Here is a 22,813-nt window from a genome sequence, read left to right as displayed (position 1 = left end):
TAGGCAATTATGGGTTTAGAGCAAGGCTTCGAACAGCGGAAGTCACCATTATCCATTCATGCCACATCCTGCTGTTGTTTATCTGGGGAGCTAGGTTGAGTGCTGACTGTTAGGGGTGAACTGGGTTAGGGATGGGTAAGTGCTGTGTATTCAGAACAACCATTGGCAAAGCCAACATATCTTGACTTCTGTCTACAAACGTAGACCTATTGGCTTTGCAAATGACTTTTGTGGATGCTCTTCAGCATCAGTAAAAACATGCTTTTTGATGATGCTGAGCAGCTTTGGCAAAAAAGAAAGAAAAAAGCATCATGATATATCCTTGCACATCTGCCACCATGCGTACACGAATATTGTATGACATAGGCGCTATTACGTTTTTTTATTTACCCTGGCAAGATGATAGATGTTAAGTTTGGAGAGATAATTTAAGAGTAAGATGTATATAAAAGAGTGGCGCTTCTAAAATGAAAAATAAAAATGTTTTTTTTAAATAAAGAAAACTCAACAGGGAAGGGCAGAGATGTAATGGGGACCAGGTGGAGAAAAATTAATAATGGAGAATAGAGTGGTGGGAGCAAAATACATGGTTGCGACTTGAATAGTAAACAAATAAAAGAAAAAGTAAAACAAGTCCATAAACCTAAGCAGGACAGGGGTGGACAAGGAAGCAATTGAAGAGCTTTGAGGGGGAGGGCAACGCATAGATTTGGGATGGGGATCAGAGGGGTAAAGCCGAAATTTAAAAAGTAAATGCACTCCTTTGGAGTACTAAAGGCAAAAGAAAACAGTAGTTCCCTGAGCAGTGGGAGGGTACAAGTCATCCAATCAAAAGAATGGCAAAGAAGGTATGTTCTAGGGGAGGGACAAACTATAGATGAAGAGAAAAAGGAAGCCGTCACATAAAAATCATGTGCATGAGAGAGACAAGAAAGCCAACGAATGGTAACTAATGGGCTGACCAAAAGTGTACTGTAAGTATTGCTACTGTTCACAATAGGGCTTCAACAAAGAGAGCTAAAAGTTATCTTATGGTTTGCAATGCTGTCTATGCAAGACCTAAAACGGCCATGGGTGAGCCTCAAGGATCCGAGCAGAAACTAGACGTCAGTACAGGCAATATAGGGAATGAAGGGAAGGATGAGAATTGGGATGTGGAGAAGGGCCTTTGATTGATATTTCCAATTAGCACTTGTATGGCACATAGGGGGTCATTCCTACCCTGGTGGTCTATTGCAGCGCCGCCATGGGGATTCCGACCCCCTTACCGCCATCCTGTTCCTGGCGGTTTTCACCGCCAGGAACAGGATGGCAGGAACGGGTGTCGTGGGGCCCCTGGGGGCCCCATTAAGATTTTCAGTGTCTGCCATGCAGACACTGAAAATCGCGACGGGTGCCACTGCACCCGTCACACCCCTTCCACTCCGCCGGCTCCATTCTGAGCCGGCATCCTCGTGAAAGGGGCTTTCCCGCTGGGCGGGCGGGCGGCCTTCTGGCGGTCGCCCGCCAGCTCAGCGGGAAACTCAGAATGACCGCCGCGGTCTTTTGACCGCGGTACGGTCTTCTGGCGGTTCCCGCTTGGCGGGCGGCGACCGCCGCCCGCCAATCTAGGAATGACCCCCATAATCTACCATCACTTTGGTACTATAGGGTCTTTGAGTCTTTGGTGCATACTGTTGAGCAGAAAAGGGAAGCAATGTTTAAAAGCTATGGGGAATAAGAATGGCTGTGTGTACAGTAGATTTCAGGACAGCAGGGATTGAGGGTCTGCATTGATGGATGGAAGAGCTGGACGCCCTGAGGATAGAAAGACTGGGCTAATGCATAATTTAGTATCAAGAGGAAAGAACCATAATGGTCAGGTAACCTGTGGTAAGAAAAAAAGTGGGAGAATCAAATTGCAGTGACAGCATTTCGGGTTAGAAAATAGCAGCTTGGCATGGAATAGCACTGGCTGACTACATCATGATGAAGGGTAGAAGATGAGTGGATATCATAGTATTAACCTACCTGCTAGGTGGCAGTGAGTAAGAGCTAGAAGGCAGTTGTGGGATCAAGCTTCCTGCATCGAAGGAGTGGGGCAGACCGTGTGTATTGAGAAATATTGAGAGCAAGCAATCAAGAATGCCTTCATCGGCCTGGTGAGTGAGTGCACGAGTGCTGTGAAATTGGTGCACCAAATATTTCCTGTATGTTGGAGGAATCCACTGAAGCATTACATTGCCTGATGCTGCTTGCAATGCAATGGGGATGGTAGAGTATACTGTCTGTGTAATGCTGAAATTAGTCATGTAGGGCAAAGAGACTTTGCAGCTAAAACAGTTCAACCCTATCCAGCATACGAGGCACCTCCACAGAAAGCCACTGATGCCTGCATATTATGTGCATGGTGAGTAGGAAGCAATGATTACTGTAAAGCTCTCAGTTCAGGCAAACACACATGGATTTAATGTATCAATACAATCTTACAGAATTTTAGAGAAAGTGTAACATAGTAAATAAGTAAATCACCTTCCCTTCTCTCCTCAAGGCTGTTTCCCTTGGCCTCCCAGGTAAACCAAACCAAGGGCTACCAAAGCATCACTTACTAGTATGTGTTTCATGAGTGCTCAACTTAAACTATTTGCAGCACTCTAAGGTACCTTTGGCAAGTTAATTTTCTGTAGCCATCTAAAAAAAGTCTGAGGGGCTGCCATGTAGACTAGAAGGATTTCTCAACTCTGCAGAGAGCCATTGAGATATTTTCCACGTTATATCTGGTTGTACAGTCTTTTTAATGTTTTTGATATTTTATTTAGATTTTAAAAATACAGATACAGTGCAGTCGTGCACTGAAGATCAATAGCCGGGCAGCTAAAGCTATAGGAGTCCAAGACTATCGACTATATACGTGGAAGATAATGATATGGGAAAGAGGAGGGAGAGGAAGGATGGAGGGACGGAGGAAGAAAAGAGAGGAGGAAGGTATTATGGGTCAGGTGGAGGTGATGGAAGCAAAAAGGTTTGTGTCTGAAGAATGATAGCTGAGCACCATTTAGCCAACCTAGCTTTGTTGTCTCATTGTCTCATAACAGTAGCATATAAAGCAATGGAAAACCTCTTCTCTTATTCCCCGAGCCTACCTCAGGATGGCATCCTACCTAATATAATAAAACTTGGCATTCTTGGGGTTCTGATGCCTTCTATTGATTCAGTGGCCTGAACTACTTCCCATCAGTAGCTGTATAAAGAGGGACAGTCCCATGTAGTGTGTGCTATTATGTCTGTGTGGCCGTTTCCTCTCCAGCGTTTGTTGGATCTGTTATTATAAATGTTCCATAGGTGTTTAGGTGTCCATTTCAATCAGAGTAATATTTGCCTCCAATCTCTTAATCCAAGGCATGTTATAGTCCCTTTTATGTGTTCTATAGTATTGTTACCTATTGAGTGTTTGTGAAGAAATGGGCCAGTTCCTCTTCTTATTTGCTCTGAAAAGTACCCTCCTTCTTAGCTCCCTCTTCCAGAAGCATCTTCCAGATTCTGGAGACTCATCTTCCACATTCCGAAAAACGTTTCTTGAGCATAGTCACTAAACTAGTTTCTCCCTACCCAATGTATCATCTGTATCTATATATTTCAGCCTCTTTGAGACCATAGTCCCTCTTGAGCTGATCAATAGCCTTTCTTTTCAAATAAGTCTTCAATTTTAATTCGCCTTGCTACCTACCAGTCCTGAAATGTTTTCTCTCTAGTCTTTTGGAGAGTTCCTAGTTTCTGAACAAGGATGTTTAAAGAGATTATTAAATTGTGAGACCATATCACCTAGGTATGGCCAACCTATAACAAAGTGATATATTCAGTAAGCTCCGGGCTACCCCTGACAGACCATGATGAGATCTATGATAGCGGTGATTTGCACCCTCCCCTCAATACAACTGGATGGAATATGTTCTTATTGGAGAAAGTGCCTGTGTTCGACCTGCATGGATAGAGCTTGAAAAAGAACTAAAATTCTAGGTAGTTGTTAGAAATTAAGTCTCTAGTTGGCAGTGGTATACACCCTTGTCCAAGTAGGGACCATAATCCTAGTCAGGAAAAGTCACACAGAATCCAAATTATCCTGAGCCCACCCTCTGGTAGCTAGGCACTGAGCAGTCAGGCTTAACTTAGATGGCAATGTGTAAAGTATGTGTGCAACAAATCATGCAATAACCCATTGAAAACACCACAAAAATACACCACACAGTTTTAGAAAAATATAAGATATTTATCTGACTGAATTAAGGTCAAAACGATCGAGATTTGATTAACACAAGCTGAAATATCACTTTTGAAATGATAAAGAGAATCTTAAGGCTTTAAAAAGCAGCAAGGGTCTCTTGTAAGAACACAGTACCTGATATGCGTCAAAAATACACAAACAGAGACCGCAGAGGAGGAGATGCGTGGAAAACGAAGGGTGTGTGTTGGATATCCGGGTAAATTCTGGCACGCAGGCTTGAATCCTCTTCATGGTGCAAGGTCTTTTGACGCCCAGGGACGATGCGTGGAAGTTCTGGGCATGCAGGACGAAGTCACAGGTGCTGCGTCGATCCGGTGGGCGATGTGTCAGAGTTTCTGTCACACGGCAGGCGCTGTGTCATTTCCTCCTGCAGGAAGTTGGGTTGCGTCATTCCGGCTCAGCTGTGCGTCGATCCAGTGGACCGTGCGTCGAAGTTCCAGTCCCAACGCTGGCACTGCATTCATCTCTTCTCGGGGAGCTGGGATTCGTCGTTCGGGGTCGGCAATGCAGTGATTCTTTCACTGCTAGGCAGGCTGTGCATCGATCCCAGCAGGCTGTGCATCGATTTTCACCACATAAGGAGTTCCTTTGCAGAGGTGAAGTCTTTTTGGCCCTGAGACTTCAGGAAACAGGGGCAAGCTCAATCCAAGCCCTTGGAAAGCACTTCTCAGCAGAGCCAGAAGCCAGCAAGGCAGCAGGGCAACAGCAAGGCAGCAGTCCTTCACAGCAAAGCAGTCCAGGTGAGTCATTTGGGCAGCCAGGTAGCTCCTCTTGGCAGGTTGCTGGACCTGGTTCAGAGTATCTGTCCCGGGAAGTGTTTACGTTGGCAGGGTCAGGGACCCAGTTTATATACCCAAACGTGCCTTTGAAGTGGGGGAGACTTCAAAGAGTGGTTTTGAAGTTCACAATGTCCCCTTTCAGTACAACTCTGTCTGCCAGGGTCCCAGTAGGAGGTTTGGCAGTCCATTGTGTGAGGGCAGGCCACTGTCCTTTGAAATGTAAGTGTCAGGCTCTTCACCCTTCCAGCCCAGGAAGACCCATTCAGTATGCAGATGTGTGCAGGTGTGACTGAGCATCCTGTGAAACTGCACACACAGGCCTTGCAATGGCAGGCCTGAGACATGGTTAAGGGGCTACTTATGTGGGTGGCACAATCAGTGCTGCAGGCCCACTAGTAGCATTTAATTTACAGGCCCTGGCACATGCAGTTCACTTTACTAGGGTAAATTAAATATGCCAATTGGGTATGAGCCAATGTCACCATGTTTTTAAGGGAGAGAGCATATGCACTTTCGCACTGGTTGGCAGTGGTAAAGTGTGCAGAGTCCTAAAACCAGCAAAAACTGTGTAAAAAAAGTAGAGGGAGGCAGGCAAAAAGTTGGGGGCACCGCCCTAAGACTGTCAGGTCTAACAGTAGTAGTATCATCTCAATTGTGGCTATTTGATCCTGCCAGGACAGTATTTCTGTCACCATAATAATTCATTCCTAATCTCCTTAGACATGAAATTTAGATCGGGCTGAATTGATTCTGTCCAAGCCCTTACTTCGCATGTAAAAAGGGCCACTTAGCTGTGACTTCTCCCATCAATGCAGAATTCATTTGACATAAAAAATGAGTAAGTATGTAGAACTTTTAACTATTACATATTGTAAGAATTTTAAAACTTAAAAAAAGATATCACATTAAAAAATATTCTTATTCAACACAATAATGCACACAAGTAAAACTTTAAGATTTAGGACCAGACTACGTTCTAGGCGGTCCGACCATCAGACCACCGGACCACCAATATGGCGGTGGAGAGAATACCGGCTTGGCGGCGTCCTCTCCACCGCCTTATTATGGTCTAGTCTCAGCTCTCTCACATCCCTCATTTGTTGAAGGTCAGTTGGAGGCAGGCAGCTCTCTCTCGGGTGGGGCATGATCTGACAGGTGTATTATGACTTGACCATGATGACCTCTCGCCATTTAAAGCTTAGTTTGTTGTACTATAAAATGTACTAGGATGTGCAGTTTGTTAATAGGCCCTTGTTTATCAAAAGTGAAAAGTATTGGCCAAAAATATAGAAGACCATAATATCAAAAAATGGGTAAGTATGTAGAACTTTAACTGTTATACATTGTATTAATTTTAAAACATATGTTAACATTAACAATAATATCACATTCAAAAAATATTCTTTCTACATACAAAAATGTATAAAAGTATAACTTACAGACAAATTAAAAATGAATACCTTACCATAATTACAAAAAATAATAAACAGAATATTTAGAAAATAAAATAATTATTTAAACATAAATAATAATACTAAATAGCTATAATAACAAACACTGTATACTACAAAATGATTTGCTGAAAACAAGAATATGAATAAATAAATCAAAAGAATGTGCATAGATAAAAGTATCTAAATAAATGTGCAAATAGACGTACCTAGAGTCAGTACCTCAAAAATCTCAAATGATCACTGCAAAATAACTAATACTGACTCTCCTCAGTAACAGCACATCTTGAAAGAGACGTACATGGAGAAAACATGGAGGCGCTTTGCATATTGAAAAAGATAGGCTATGCATTGGGCAGAGACCAAACCATTTCACTGCCTAGTTTTCTCTTTATTCTCTTATTTTCCGTGAATGTGCAGTGCATGCCTGGAGGAGTGAGACACAGGGAATTGTATGTCAGTTAGACAGCCGTGTGGTAGGCAAAAGTTTGACTGCCTTGCAACCCACCCCCGCAGTTTTCCAGAATGCCCAGCACGCCACATAGATCACACAACCTGGAAAAAGAATGTTTGTCTTCAACCACTCAATGCTTATAACTGGGAAGGCTGTGAATGTCTTTTTGTTTCTTAGGGGTGAGCAGCTAGCTCGCAGGCTGCCCTACCAAAGATGGAGATGAAATGATAGAGAGGAGGTAGCCCAGATGGAGAAAAGCAGCTGGATCATTGTTTCCAGAATCCAGTCACAATAGCTCACTTTCCACCATCTACAGGGGCAGGCACTCTCCCGGAAAAATTTTCCCAGTGGCATTTATAGTGCCCATCGGACGTCTTTAGGTTTCTATGGGGAACAAATGGACGTGGTGAAGTGGTTCGGGCAGGACGCTTTGAGTAGCCTGTGAGACAGTGCGGGTGGATGCATTTGACTGGGTCAGGAGGGACAGTTCAGCAGACTAGGGCAGGATATCCCTCACACAGCCAAGCTGCAGGACATGATTGGAACCTAAGCTGTGCAGTGTTTGCCATAGCTAAAATCCTAAATGAGCAAAACCTCAGAGCCTATAACATGCCCAAGGCCCACCAAATAAGCACAAAACAAGACAAATCTTCAAATATTGCATAAAGGCTCACAAAAGGTTTCTCTATTTTGTTAATATCTTCAGTGAATGCTTTGAAACTGAAAAAATGCATTAAAATCTTGAACACAGCTTCAGCGAGGCAGCCTAAAGGCTCTGATTACCTGCACCCTATGTGTATGCCTCGGATTATGCTCTCAAAGCACCTGTCTTTGCTGTGAGTGATTACTAGTTTTACATGTGATAAACTTGACTTGATTCAGCCACTTCTAAATTAGAAAGCATTTACACAAATCAGAATAACTTAATAGTTTAATGATGTTTCCTACAGTGAGTGATTTATTATACATAATAGGAAACACACCACTTCAAAGATGGCCACCTCCTTACTTTTTCCTGAAGTGCAATTTTACTGGTGACATTGTATGTGTATGTAGCACCGTGTGATAATAGAAATTTTTCTAAAGGGAGGAAAGGTGTTGGAATTTACATCCTTTGCTTGATTATCCCCAAGATATTTGTCTTCTGTCGCTAAATCCATTTTTGTTGGCATTAGAACTCTGTGCACCTAACCTATGCTGACCAGTCATAAAATGTGTGCGTTCTCTCTTTCAAACATGCTACAAGTGGTATATCCCTGATTGGTACATTTAGTTTACCTATCCCCTAGTATATAATACTTCATATGCCCAGGATCTGTAAATGAAATGCCTCCAGTGGGCCACAGCATATATTGTGCCTCCCACTAAACTAGCACTGTAAATCATGTCTCAGGCCTAACATTGCAGCCGGTGGGTGTGTTAAAACTGACATTCTAAACTGGTGAAATAAACCTTTAGCCAGGGCTAAACTTTCCTTTTTAATACTTATAAGTGACCCCTAAGGTAGGTACTAAATGCTCATAGACCAGGGTGAATGGTGTTAAAAATTAGGATAAGTATATTTAAAGTCGTATACGTGCTAGCAGTGAAAATCTCCAGAGTAATTTTTCACTGTGGCAAGGCTGGCCTCTCATAGACTAAAACTGGCTCCTGCTATCACATTTAATAGGTGCTAAAGTCAATTCCAGAACAGCTAGAAATACATCTTCCACTCATGTTAATTGTAATGGAAAGTCCTCTTTAACCATGAATTTGGATTTTAAATTATTATTTTGAAAATGCCTTTTTAAGAAAATATAGTTTTAGAGAGTTGGCATTTTACTAGCTGTGCTAAAAGTACCTTCCTGCTGGTGTTCACGGTCACCTGATTGTTTATGGCTTTCCTGTGGTGTGATGTGTACTGCTCCCAAAAATTAGCCGGAGGGTCGTGTGTATGAAGAAGGGTTTTCTTCTCCTACGCTGGGTGGCCTGCAGGTTGTGCCAGCCCCTGCCTGATCTTCCCAGGGTAGCCTGAGGGCTGAATCATCCCCTTTAAGGCTTCAAAAGATGCCTACCCTGTTTCTGACAAATGCATCTCATACCTGTCTACCCTTTGTTTGACTAAACAGACTGGAACCAAACTTAGGAGAACCAGAATCAGATTTAGAGTTAGACAAAGGTGTGTCGCCCACCCACAGGCTAGCACTGGGCATAAACGTGGCTTCCACAGAACCTGAAATCTGAACATGCCTGGACCTGTGAAGACTCAGAAGGACTCAGAAGAAGGATTGCACTGCTTCCTGAAATTTGAAGGAAGACTGGACTTGCTTGTCTTGAATCTAGGGCCCCAGAAGTGACTCCAAGGGTCAGTTGGCTGACCTGCTTTGTGAACTACAGGGATACACGTTTGAATTCTCTCCTGCTACCCAGCTGAAAGGACCCAGCTAGACACGACCATTCCCCTCTGCTGGCCTCTGTGGACTCTTCAAGGCCTTTCAGCAAGGTTTGGGACCCTGCTAGAGTCAAAATGTATTTCTCCCTGCTTAACTGAAGGTTTTACTGGATTTGATGCAGAGTGATGTAGAGCAGCACAGAGTGATCCATGGCTCGCCTCGCAGCTCCTGATTCTCGGCTTCACCGGATCCAGCTCGTAGCAACACAGAGCCTCACATCACAGCACCATGCAACTCCTGATAGCAGGCTTCAATGGGCTCGATGCAGAGTGACGCAGAGCTTTGAAGTGCAACACCAGGCAGCCCCTGCACCTAGGACAGACGTATAAGTCCCAGCTGGCCAAATCTGGTCTTGTAACTGACCCGTGTTCCATCACAGTAAGAATGAACATTTCGCTTAGTCCAGGTTCAGAGCAGCCATATACCCGCAGTTGGCAGTTCATGTCTATTTTTACCTTAAACTTTGAAAACTCATAATTCTGGTTCTACTGATTGACTCTTTGTAATTTTGTGGGTCATTTTATTTATTAGAATACTTTTTATTATTCTAAATTGGTTTGAGAGTGTTCTTGTGTTGTGTTTTCCCTCTGTTACTGTTTGAATAATGCATACATGCTTTACAGATTTCCTCTAGGTTAAGCGGGAAGGTTAAGCATAGGTTTATTTAGTGACTTTTGTAGTTCACCCTGACAAGATTTACGATTGTTATTTTAAGTGGGAGCTCACTGCCTTAAAAAAATAATACAGTTTCTTGCAGAAGGCCCTCCCTTTGCAGTGCTTAATTTGTACAAAAGAAATAGGTGCCAGGGCTCTCGTCAGGGGGCCACCTCAGCTCGCCTCACCAACTGCCCCTGCCAGCACTGCCAATGACATCACAAACACACCTACTAACCATCACACTTTCACAAGTGTGAGCATTCAGGCTATTCTAGGCCACCAAAGCTATTAGTATGGCTGGGTGCCGAGTTTTAGTCATTTTCAATGTATGTTGAATTTTAACACCTGTTATTGTGCTCATTCCTGAATAAAATAAACAGCACCACCATGTGGAAGACTGCCATAGGTGCCCCTGCTGAAAATTAATTGCAGGTGCCGAGCACTAGAAAACACAGGTTCAAATTAAGCACTGTCCCTTTGATATGTTTAGTGCCCCCAGTGACCCGGATCTCTCCCACCCTTATTTTTATCAGCTTGCTGAGCACTCAGATCGTTATTAGAAGAAGCCTAAAACAAACAGAGTTGAAGGCAAAACTAACCCAAACAAACTGTAGCAATTGATGAATGGCTACAATTTTAGCCTACATTGGACATGAGGACAGCCAATGCTGCTTGGAAAAAGAACTCTTTACCACAATAGAGCTGCAAAAAGTACCTCAGCGTGACCAGTATTTGTTTATATGGTATACAGCTACAGAACATGCTCATATTACTGGTGTTAATCAGACATAAAGCAGCCTTAATCCACTAGAATATTTGCCCTAAAGTTTTTAGTGAAGCCACCGAGCCTTGGCATTAGCCCATTGAGGCTAAAGGGCCATTCCGCCCCTACAGCATAGCTGCCAAGTATGACAAGTCTATGCATGATTAGTTAGGTCAGTCCCAGTTTTTCTTAGAATTATGGAACTTCTTGTCTTATTTAACCCAGTATAAACCCAGACCTACAAGTCCCAGAATGCCAAGAAAAAACCTGGACTGTCCTAGTTAGCCAAGCATGGACCTGGGAAACTTGACAGCTATGCCGCAGAGTCAATGAGGTGGAAGCACTATGCATCCTGACCCAATGCTTTCACTGGGTGACTCACTGAGTCCCATTTTCATTGTATTTCAGCCCTCAGCCACTGTTATAATAGCTACACCACTGAATTTAGCTAATACATGTATACCATCATTTGGAAGCAGAAAAGAGACATATATTTTTTTTTGAAAAACAAATATGGAAAGTTTATTTTCCCCTCTGACTTCCATTGAAGTGGACGCAATTTTAGACAGGAAAATGTAATTATGAAAGACAGGAGACAACACGAGCCCTCTTTACTGTGGAGGCCATTTCTTTAGCAAAACAGTACAGTTACCAAGTAGCAACATATCATAAAACTTTAAAAAATACTGATTATGGTTAAAGTATGCTCTATATTATCAGTGTCTAAAAGGATTGTGTTAACATATTTGTCTGAGTTTCTCACAGTGTATCTCAGTGTAACAAAAGTTCTGATCCTTGGCCTCTGTAGAATGCTGAGTGATGATGTCGTGCCATTTCTAATCATGTTTCTATGAGAACGTGTGTGAAAACGGTACGCAGTTGTCGAAATATTGACAGTGACAAAGAAAAATCAAAATTCAGTGCTTACAGGTGAGTCAGAGAGTCGTGTGTGAGGGGATAGGAGTGTCTAAGCCACGCCGAAGGCCACTACCCGTACCACAGACCTAAATAATATTTAATTCAGAGCACTATATTTTCGGAAATGAAATGTGTTCAGTTCTAGTTATTCACAACAGCGCTGTTACTCATTCATTTGATTATTTTAACAAGCGTAGTCACATTTAATAGGTCTAGCCTGTTTTGGTGATATGTCTATTGTATTCATGAGATGACAAAACACTCATAGAGGCATCCAAGTATTATTCAGGTGGCAGGCTTTCGGAAGCATAGGATTTTAGTTGACATTTTTAAGCGTCACACTGAAGTACTTAGCCCATGTCTTTTTGGAGGGGATTCCTAGATATGCTCTTTTGGCCACGCCCCTTTTAAAGACCCCGCTCTTTAAATGTAGGAGTCCCTTCATCACATCCCCCCACCTGTAGGACTCGTCGGCAGCAGAACTGTACTTTAACCTGCAATGGCATTCCTTTTAATGCCCTTCACGTCCTGCCACTCCCAATTCCCCCAGCATCCATCACGATCCAGAGCCTATCTCTGGGGGGCCTTGTGGGAAGAAAGCAAGGTGTTTTGTGAAGCAGGAGAGGCAAAGTCAGTGGCTCCGAGATAAATGGTGCATAGGCTGCACAGTCCGGCCACGGTGGAAGGAGATGTTTTGTGCTGTGCTGTCTCTCTTCATATCCAGTGCATCGGGCACAGTCACGCGCACTCTGCCTGATTAACTACAGCTGACCAGGCACATGGACACAGAAACACAAACAGGTACAGACATTCACGACGGTGCGGATGTACTGAAAATGAAGACACTAAAAACACCAACCTGACCCCTTCACAGTCGGTTACCATCATTTGCAGCGCCCAATGCATAACACATATCAAATAAGACGGCGGGTTACTTTTTCAAAGAAGGCTTGGATTGTCCAATGGTTATACCTGGAACCTTTTTTAGTGATACGTCTTAAAGGAAAAACAATCCTATTTATGAGGCAATACTCTAATTTGTATGGTCTTTGTTGTCTATAACAAAACTGCTATAGTACTCCGGGAGTGACATGGCGTGGCACAATATGAGCCATAATTAACTAGCTGTTTTGCATATAAACATAACATAACATAATAAAAAAATGAGATCCCTATGTATGGGAAAGCATATTTCTCAGTAAAAAAACGTTGCCCATTTAGCAGCTAAATTTCAAAATGCTATTAAAAATAAACATTTGTGAGCAAATCGAACGAACTCTCCATCCTTCAGAGGGGTGTGGGGGTACTATTCCACAGAGAATATTGCAAACATGGGATCAAATACTGCACTTAGGTGCACAATTTTCACGTAGGTTTGCTAAAAAGCCATATGTTCTGAAAAGTCACTCATCCAATCTTATAATTCTTTCATTGTCACCGGAGACCGTCACCGAGGTGTCTGTAGCTGTAGACCTATACTAGCAATTTTCTGACGCCATTGTTGTGTGTGTTGGGGGGCGGTTTACGGCCTATGAAGTGCGGATACTGAACACACATACACATCATGTTGGTAGGTTAAATCAGCCCTTGGCGCCAAGCCGCGGGTCCTTTTATTTACTCAACTCCTTACCTCAGGAGCAGACCAACTTCACCTTCGTGGTAGGGGGTTTCACTCATTGGTCGGTGCAGCACAAGGAAAGCACCCCGACGCAAATGTACCACATGGGCAACAACATAACATTCCTCCTCAACCTTAAATGAAAAAAACATTAAAATAAAATTGAGGCACACATATCAGGAACATGAAATGAAACATCAGCACTCCATGAAGAAAACATAACAACACACCATTGCTAATAACGTGATTCAACTACAATTAACTACTGGCATACGTAGTCTTTCAGCCTCAACGTGGCAGAGGGCCAAGGACGTAGATTGTATCGGTCCATACCTCTTTTGGGCACAGTGTCCGTTATGGGATTACCTGCGGGGAAACTATTAATCACCAGTTCATTGTCATCCGTCCCCTCTAGTCTGAAAGGGATCCTCAACTGCGTCTGTGAATCACCAGCTGAGTCAGAGAGCAAATCTCCGTTTCCAGAAGGAAAACTCTCAACAACTTCTTCCTCCATTACAGAAGGCACAGGCACCACAGATAAATCTGACTCACTGGCAGGTTTATGATATCGCTTAAAGAAGGACACATTCCTAGTCAGCACTTCAGTACCTCTTTTAGAAGTTACCAATGTGCCCTTTGCCCTGACAATTGTCCACTGAGCCAACTCAAACAGGAGTTTGAACTTTCCCCCAGGATGCTGATTCTTCACTAACACCAATTCTCCCACATGTAGATCTCAGATTCGTGCTCGCCTCTTCTGGGACATTCGATCATTCTGCACATGGCGGTAATGTAGTTGGGTGGCTACTTGGTCATGAAGCCAGGTAGAAGTGTTCACTTGGGGAATTGTGTCTCTAACTCCAAGTAACATGCACATCACGCTGGGAGCAACACCAGAGATATTCTCTCAAGAATTCAAACAGGGCAGATTCCAGGTTCTTGCCTTGAGCTACCGCAATTCTCAAAACTTTATTCAAAGTTCTCATAAAACGTTTGGCTTCCCCATTGGCTTGAGGCCAGCGAGGAGTGATTTTCTGATGACAGATGGCATGGGAAGCCAGATATGATGCAAATTCATGACTAGAAAATGGAGGACCATTGTCTGTTCTCAGTTCCTGAATGATCCCATGCCTGGCCATTATTTTCTCCAGGCAGGGTACAATCCGCTCAGTGATAGTGGAATCCAGTACCTCCACCTAAGGGTATTTTGAAAAATCATCTATGACAACCAACATGTGGCGGTAAATCCGCACTGGCCCGATACCAAGGAGGCGACAGAATAGGCTCCGTGAGGATGGGCGCCGGAGGATCGGCCAGACCAAGTGTTTGACACATATGACATTGTTGTATAGTTTGTTCAACCCGGGAATCCAGACATGGGAACCATACCTTGCTCCACAATCTTGCCTTAGTTTTCACCACACCCATATGAGTGGCATAAGCCAGGTCAATTGTCCTCTGTTGAGGTGCCTCAGGAATGACCAAACGACTGTCTCGCAACAGCCACTCTTCTGAAGATACTGCCAATTCATGTCGAACAAAGTACAACGAGGACAAAGTAGCACTCACGTCCGCTGTTCTATAAGATAGATTTCGCTTTAACAAATGCCTCTTCCCTCCACGGACACACGATATCACCAGCTGTAGAGCTTCATCAGCTTGGATAGCCTCTTGAATATCTTTGATGGACATAGGAAGCGGTCTCGACCGCTCCACAACTAGCCTCAAATACTCTTCAACATCATCCGCCTCATCTTCCTCTTGAGCCGTGAAAGGTCTAGCATGCCTTGAGAGGCAGTCAGCTGGATTTTGTGTGCCAGGTCGGTATACCACTGAGAATTGATGTTCCTGCAATTAGAGAATCCACTTCTCTATCCGGGGTGGTGCTTGAGAGGCAGATTTGTTCAACAGGGGTATAAGTGGCTTATGGTCTGTGCATGACAAACAGATGACCATATATGTACAAATGAAAATGATGACACCCCAGTGGACAGCTATTGCCACTTTTTCTATGTGTGATTAACACTGCTTTATTGCTGTTAGAGCCCTGCTGGCATAAGCCACTGGTGCCCGCTCCCCGTCATCACCCTTTTGAGATAGAGTAGGTCCCATTCCTACTGGGCTGGCATCTACAGATATCTCGGTGCCTGGAAAGCAGCATCATGAGTCGAGTTCCACTCCCACATGGTGTGGGCTTTCGTAAGTTCCCTCAGAGGAGCTGTGAGGGATGTCAGATTTTTAATGAACCTACTGCAGTAGATGACCAACCCTAAAAAACTGCGGACACCGGTCACTGACATGGGAGAGGGTGCTGATTGAATGTCTGCTACTTTCTCAGGATCAGACCGCACCCATTTCTCAGAGAAATGATATCCGAAGAACGCAATGTCCTGTTTGAGAAACTCACATTTCTCCCTGTGTTGTGTCAGCCCATTTTGGTGCAGTCTGTGGAAAGTGGAGCAGAGTCTCTTGAGGTGCACCTCTACCATGGGGTCATGCACTAGTATATCATCGCTCACATTGATGACACCTTCAAGTCAAGACAGTACCCCGTATCGTGTCCTGGAATACCTCAGCCGCGCTAGCAATGCCAAAACTCAGGCGCTTATATCGTCTAAGCCCCACATGTGTGGAAAAAGTTGTTATCGCCCTGGATTCCGGCGCCAGCATCAGTTGGTGGTATCCTGCACGAAGATCCATTTTAGAAAACAACCTCCATCCGCTGACTTCTGCTACAATATCATCCACAGTGGGGGTGAAATGACATTCCCTCTGAATGGCCACATTTGGCAACCGCATATCAACACAAATGCGCACCTCCTCTGGTTGCTTTGGCTTGCGAGTGACCACAATTGGTCCTTCGACCCGCTCAATGATGTCTGCCTCTTCCAACTTTTTCAGTTTGATTTCTACTTGAGGGCGTAGGTGATCTGCTATGTGTCTGTGTTTCAATGCCACTGGTTCAATGGACTTGTCAATGTGCAGCTTTACCAGGCGTTCTTTCAGACAGCCTATGTCCTTGAAAAGATCTGCATATTCCTCCTCCAAGTTCTCAAGAGCCCCCAGGTGTATGCTGAAAGTGAACGCCACGAGTTGACGTTTTTCTGCCGTACTACAGCTTAGTAGCATTCCTGTGCCCACTTTAGAAAGATATATTTTGGTGCGGGTGGTAATATCTTCATGCGTGATGTCTGTTGTAATCACCCCCGCTAACGGAATCGGTGTCGCCGACCCGAATGCAAACACTTGTACTGTGGTTGGGCGAAGAGGGGGGCAAGTCGGTAGCTGCTGGAACGCTGACTAAGCTAAAATATTTATCGATGATCCTGTGTAGAGGAGGGCTGTTACCTGATGACCTGCAACCTTCACTCAGCACTTTGGAATCCTCTTCTTGAATGGATTACCTGGTTGGGTGGTGTGAATGACATACACAGTCCCCTCTGGTTCGTCATCATCATCCATAGTTTGTGCATCTTCCTGGAGGTGGATAGCTTTCGCTGCATGCACTGTCTTTGGTCCATCGGACTTTGGTCTGGGTGTCGAATGACAAACCTTTGCAAAATGATTTAGTCCTTGACAGTTAGTGCACTGTTTTCCTACTGCTGGACACTTGCCTTGGTGCAGGTACGCCCCACCACACATGTAACAGGTGCGATTGGTGCTTGCAGGCTTAGTTTTGTCTCTCTTTTTTGTTGTTGCTCCTGCGGCTATGGCATTTATGGACTGCGCCTTGATTGTTTTTGTGAGTGCCGATTCTATGTGTGCCGCCTGCACACGGGACAGTTCCTTCGATCGACCCATTGTTAACATATCTGCCATCGACATGCCAGGGACTTGCAAAATCTGTTCCCTCAATTTGGTGGAGTGACACCCTTGAATGAACTGCACACAAATCTCATCTCCTGGATCTGGTAGTGTGCATGTGCTGGTCAGGTCCCTAAGTCTAGCATAAAATGCATCCACCGACTCCTCCGGAAGTTGCCTTGTCTGCCTGAGGAGGAACCGTTCACAGTCCGGATTTGCTAACAGTTCAAAATATGCTGTGATTGCGCGTTTTAGAGTCTCGTATGAAAAAGGAGGGCCCTCGTCGACCACTGACATGCTGATTTTATGGATTGCGGCCCCACCCAAATGTAGAAGCATGGGTCGTTTCCTGTCTGGGTCTAGCGCCATAGCTTTGAAATACTTTTCAAGACGCTCCTCCCACATTTTCCATTTGGCCACAGGAGCTGACGGGGGCCCATCAACTATGAAAGGTTCCAGCGCCGGGAAGGAGGCCATGGTGCAGCAGAGAAAGTGTCAGTGATTGATTGAACAAGAAGAAAAAAAACACCTTTCTAGATAGAGGCCCACCCTTCAACGCCTGATTGTCACATAAGTTATAGGTTTTATTACGCGTTGAGTTCTTGTTGTATGGTTTTGAATGGATAGTTTATTTTTTATTCACCTCAAGGTAGTGTCCCTGACTTCTTCCAGCAGACCTCCAGCAAGTTGGCCTCCCCACCACCCCGGCAGACTGTTTAGGACCACTTCTGCAGTGATTAAGAAGACATTCCACTCGTGTCAGTGCCGACCACCGACTCACTGTGTCATCAGAGCCTCATTGTCGCTTAGCAGCCAGTTTTTGCACTCCACGCACTGGGTAGCATGACGGGACGGAGCTACCACCGGGAAAACCCAATTCTCCACGCTGAGCCCTGAGTGCGCTGCCATCCCTATTCTCACCAGAGGAGGGGGACGCAGTTGGCGATTCTCCTCAGTGCCACTGTGACAGTGCACGGCCCATCCGAGTTCCTCTCGCCGCTCCGACAGCTGACCCAGCTGCCCATCGGACTTCGCCCACGTCCTGAAACCTGCACAGACACCGCGGCACCAGAGGAAGGTGTGAGGGTTGTCTCCGTTACCTCGTCGCCAGTTTTGTTGTGTGTGTTGGGGGGCGGTATACGGCCTATGAAGTGCACATACTGAACACAGATACACACCACATTGGTAGGTTAAATCAGCCCTTGGCGCCAAGCTGCGGGTCCTTATATATACTCTACTCCTTACACCAGGAGCAGACCAACTTCACCTTCGCGGTAGGGGGTTTCACTCGTTGGGCAGTGCAGCACAAGGAAAACACCAGTATGCAAATATACCACATGGGCAACAACATAACAGCCATAAGATTCATAGAAGCATCTCAGAGCCAGACAAGTTGCTTACAATAGGATACTGTCTCTTACAGGGAAGAAGTCAGAGAGACAGAGGGAATCAGTGTTTTGGACATCAATCCCTCCCAGGAGTGACAGTGGCATATTCCCTCTCTATCACGACTGTCAGTCCATGTTCTCTATATCCCTGGAAGAGAGGGATGCTGGGCGCTGCCACAGCAGCCATTACTGCACATAGCCGAGCAAGGGGGAGGGGAGTGACTGGTATTTACAGATACAAGCAGTCACTGTCACAGTCACCTCAGTCCTGGGTAGTTACCCTCTGCTATCCCATGTGGACTAGCACAAGGGCTTTAATCTTGTTCTCAGAACCATCTGGAGTACCTTCAATAGTCCCCAGATTAATGTCCTTTCTTAGCCTGTCTCATCTACCACACTGTTCATCTGCTTAGCATGTCACAACCTCTGCACGCTCTAAATACTTTCACATAATTTGTAATTCTGTTTTTTTATGTTTTAGTATTTCTGTTATATCTGTGCCGATAACTGTGCCAGTGCTGTGGGTTTACTAGTGTTTACACACAGAAGAAAGATCACTCTATGAGCCAGTGCTTAATTTGTAAATAAAAAGCTGCCAGTGCGCAAAGCTCTTTTCCGAAAAACGCGGCTGCTGCAATTAAATGTGAGAGATCAGAATAATGAGGCATCATAATCCTAAAGCCATCTCGGGCCTCTTCAATCCATTTACAGCCACTCCCTGCCCCTTCAGCTCACCCTTGCAGCTTTCTGCTTTCTTCCATTGTGACTCCGTCTCAAGTGTCTTTTGCTCGCAGTAAATGCTTGTGCCAGAAAATAAGTGGCGCCCCTCAAAATAAGTGCCTAGCACTGGAAACAACAAGCACAAATTAAGCACTGCTTTGAGCTCTCAGGCTGCACCTTGCTGGATGTCACACTCGGCGTGCAGTGAAGCGTTCACGCAGCCTAAACTGAACCAAGATATCCACGTTAGTGTTCACTTAGAGGAGTGTTCCGCCAGTTGTGCGGCTTGCCAGGGATGAAGTGCAGCTGTGTGCTTGAAGAATTCAATGTTAGGCAAAATATGTCAAACTTTGGCTTCTTTGTATACCAAATGGACGCCACGACTTTCATGAATGAGGCATGGGCAAGACTTATATTTTGGCCTCTCAAATACATGGTCTATCCAAAGAATGCTATCTGACCTCCCAATCCAAGAAGAAGTACTTTTTTTTACTGTGATATCAGTGTACTAGTCATATATAGGGAGACATGCCCAAGTGATAGATGCTTCAAAACATATTTTGGACAAACAGAACCTGGAACCAGCCACTGAAGCAACAAGCCCTGTCTACAAGACAGTAAGGCATCACTGAAAGTACCTGGGACTACCCTAGCGTCTGCCACTGCAAGAACTAGAGATTACAAACATGATGATTAAAAACATGTGATGTAGTTTCAGTGAAATTGATGTAGGTGGGCATAGGGCTGCGGTACAGTGCTTACAAATATCTGCACGTGTTGTGGTCCAACTGTGTGAGCGCATATGCAGATTTGTGCATGTAGGGGCATAGCTGGTGTAATAATTACTCCTTCATAGTGATGGCTGCAACCACGAAAATCAATCTTTAAAATGCCCCCATCCCACCGTTTTTGGGACTACTGCCCAGGGGACAGCTTAAGAGCTCCGGTGGGCAGAAGAAGGTGATGGTTGGGACTACTACCACCCACCAGCTCCCTCTGGCACAAATTGACCACTGGATGCATCATTTTATTAACAATTCCTTTGTATATCCTAGAGTAAAATAGTTTGTATAAACTTGTACAATGGCGTGAGAAAAAATAAAATGATGCATTCATCAAAAAGAAGGATATGAATACATACTACTTGTGTGAAAAATTGACCCTCTTTTATTCTGTGTCATTTATTTTTTTAAACTTGCCTTCAGATTCGAGTATATCCAGAGATCACATTATAGAACTTCTGGAGACACGTCATTCTTTTATGAAACAATCCTTAATGAACAGTATTGTACATCATATAATTTGCATCAAAATGATGGACTTCATTCCCCTCTCTCCATTAAAATATTTATAAATTAAATTGCTAACTATAATAGTGACATTTACAAATAGCTTTATTAAGAGGTTATAAACTCGTAGATGATGCAACACTTTTTTGTGTCCCCCTCACCAGCACCTAATGACACCATGTTTGCGCCGTATTTATAATACAGCACACCATGGTGGTCGTTAGCACAATAGCATCAAAAGTTTTGACCCTATTGTGGTGCTTTGCTACAGTAGCATCTACAATTTTGAATCTACTGCAGAAAAGCAAAGAGAGGACCATTGAATATAGTGTGTGTGTGTCTGCTCTGAGCAGGCGTTAAAAATGACAGAAAAAATGGCACAGTGAAATTTTGAAAATTTCACTGCACCATTGTTTTGGTCCTCTCTGCGCTGGAACACTCCCCTTGCATACATTATGCCTGACGCAGGTATAATGTGGAGAAAGGGGTCGCAAAGTGGCGCAATACAAGCATTGCACTACTTTGTAAACATGGCATGGCAGAAAAGCCACCTTATCGCCACCTTAGTGTCAAAAAATGATGTTATAGCAGCGTTAAGATGGCAGATGGGGCTTGTAAATATGGCACATAGTATGTAATTACTCTGGAACAGTTAAATCAAGTCCTACAATGAATAATGTTGACAATAAAATGTTATGGGTAAGAGAGTTCATTTTAATAAATAATTCTCCCCCCCCCGAAAAGAATATTAGGGAAGGACAAGAAGCAAACAGGTGAGTTAAATCTGGGGCAAGAGAAATGACTATGACATGTCCATCTAAACAGCTTGCAGGCATATGATAAATCCCCAAAAATAAAATGTATTTTATGGTTGGCAGACTTTCGGAATTATGACTCCTCTCTAGAGACTGTTTGAAGACCTACGAATTACTACAAATGATCTTCACATCTCTCCAATAAATAGCGGTGTGGGTCCTTGTAGTCTTTCCGTGCTCTCTTGAATTGCAATTGCTTTGAAACTAGTGTATGTATAATAATTACTGGTTCGAGTGCAGTGTCTGTTAAGAAACCTAAAATTTCATTAAAAGCGAAACAAAACATTTTCATGACAAAGAAAGTGTCAATTATGCCATCATCAGTGAAACAGACTGACCCATGGAAAGTTTCTGATTCCTGCTTCAGAGAAATTCCCTTCCACCCAGTTGTGTCTCTCAGCACATAAAAGGGGTGGGGCAGTGCATGGGGGGGGGGAATTATATTTAAAAAATAGCTAGTCTTCTAGCTCCACTGCAGGCACAAGCTCCCAGCCTGCCCCCGGGGCAATCTGAATGCTGCTCTCATGCTGCTGGCACCATGAAAGCAGATAGGATTGGCTGGAGCACCCAGGCTTGGAGCTCCCAGGCAGACTGGGAGCCTGTGCCTGCTCTCTCCAAACAGGCAACAAAGTGCAGGGTTGGAGGGAGCTCAGTGCACATGTATGTTTGGCTGGCCCGAGACGGGTGGCCAAACTTACATGAGCACTGAGGACTTTGTGCTCGTCATCACTATAGCTCTGCCACTAAAAAAAATAAAATTACAATAAACATAGGGGCATATTTAAGAGCCCCTAGCTCCACCTTAGCTCCTCCATAGCACCATTTATGCCAAGGAAGTGCTAAACTGGCATTTTCCCCGTGCCATATTAAAACATTTCTAAATCCCTGCCACTGCGCTAGGCATAATGTATGCAAGGGAGGCGTTCCCCCGTTGAGCCATTTGTTTCGGCTCTCTTAATGCCTGCTCAGAGCAGGCGTTAAAAGGGGGCATACCATTATTTATAATGGGCTGCTATGTACTCTGCAGGATTAGCTCCAAAATTTGGTGCTACTTCTGCAGTGTACATCAATAGCTTAAAAAAAGAGACTCCCCTGCACCATGGTGCACCATATGTTAAATACGGCGCACACATGGTGGCAGTAGGGGGGTGCAAAGCGGTGCAAGGTGCAGCAACACTTACCTTAAATCTGCCCAATAGTTTATTATAATTTTATTTTTAAAGTTTTGCAGCTGCTGCTGGCGAGGGGGGGCGCTCCCCTGCCATAGTTTGCCCCAGTTCATGGTTTGGGAGCACTTACGCCATCTAGACAAAACAGTTATCTATTTACTTGTCTAAATAAGATATTCAGTGAATGAGAGGTGACCAGTTAACTTTAGTCTGGATTCTAGCACAGTGTTGCAGCACATGAGCTGATTTTTTCGAAGCTTTTAAAAAATCTGCACATACATCAAAAGACAGGCAA

Source organism: Pleurodeles waltl, chromosome 9 (assembly GCF_031143425.1).
Source record: "Pleurodeles waltl isolate 20211129_DDA chromosome 9, aPleWal1.hap1.20221129, whole genome shotgun sequence".
NCBI classification, from domain to species: Eukaryota; Metazoa; Chordata; class Amphibia; order Caudata; family Salamandridae; genus Pleurodeles; species Pleurodeles waltl.
The sequence above is the reverse complement of the archived record's forward strand: the minus strand, read 5'-3'. Positions refer to the sequence as shown.